Source organism: Amblyomma maculatum, unplaced genomic scaffold (assembly GCF_055883805.1).
Source record: "Amblyomma maculatum isolate TAMU_Amacu unplaced genomic scaffold, ASM5588380v1 scaffold_40, whole genome shotgun sequence".
Lineage (NCBI taxonomy): Eukaryota > Metazoa > Arthropoda > Arachnida > Ixodida > Ixodidae > Amblyomma > Amblyomma maculatum.
Window position 1 is genome coordinate 267182 of NW_028146765.1, and position 1247 is coordinate 268428.

Consider the following 1247-nt stretch of genomic DNA (forward strand, 5'->3'; position numbering starts at 1 on the left):
CACGGCTTTATTAAAGTTCCATAGCGGCTAACTTCAAGTCAAAGAAATCTAACCGTCTAACAATGGTCAAAGAGACGAAACCGCTGGAGATGGCCAACAGGCCTTTCCTCACGGTGAGATTACCCCTCGCCATGCGGGATGGGCGAATTAATCGAAAGTTTTTATGTGGCATGCAGCACACACGTTTTTCCTGCTTCTGATAACAGAGGTAAAGCCAATAAAACAATAAAATTTGAAATTCACCAATTATTTCCCTCACTGAATTTATGCGAACTATGATTGCAAGTACAATTTGTCCCTTTACTAAAAGATGTCGGAAGGCAGAGAACAATGGCCCAAACAACAGCTCGGAGAACTTCAGTGACTCGCACCTGAGCATGACTGAAATGTTGTATCATGGATAAATGCTATAGTTTCTCCACACATCTCTTCAGGCCTTGCTAGCGAAGCAATGGCATTTATAAATTATGCTTCCACATGTTTGCGAACTGTTCTTAACAGTACATAGCAGTAGGAAAATTGTGGGCACTTTTTCAAAGTTACCTGATTATTATAAAGCGAAATGAATCAAAGAGAAAGGTAACTATGATATTTGCCATGATAGGCATGGTATGAAATGGGTGTTATGCTAGCATGGCATTGTATGGTATTGTATCATAACGAACTGTATGGTATACTAGGGTTTGGAATGGTATTGTTAGTTATAGCAAGGTATGGTACGGGATGGGCAATTTATTGCAAGCGTAACTTGATAGCACACAAGGTCGAAGAAACATACGATCATATAATGCAGCGACTGGCAGGTGCATTACAGCACGACAATTCTTTTTATACTTCACAGAAGTTTTTCTGTTAGTCACCAAAAACGTTTATTTGAAATGCTGGACTACGCCGGCGATTGTAGGCTGACCTGCAGACCCAGTACGACCAGAGTATAAAAAAGGAACTGCAGATATGGTGGCCCACTCAAAATTGTCGCTTTGCAAATCGTAACTAGCCAGTTAAAGCAAACAGGTTATTCGCCATGCGAGCGTAGTCGGATATATTGTCGCACGCATGTTTATACTGCACAGTTTGAATAAACCTGCCGCAGAGATGACCTGCCTTGCTAGCAGGTGGCTCAGTGAAGTCTGTTCTGAATTTGTTTTTAATTGAGAAACGGGGCTCCTTTGTGATACGTCGCATTGTAGGCAACGCGTTAACAACCTGTGGTCCCGTGTTTAAGACGAGAAACTCAATAATACGCA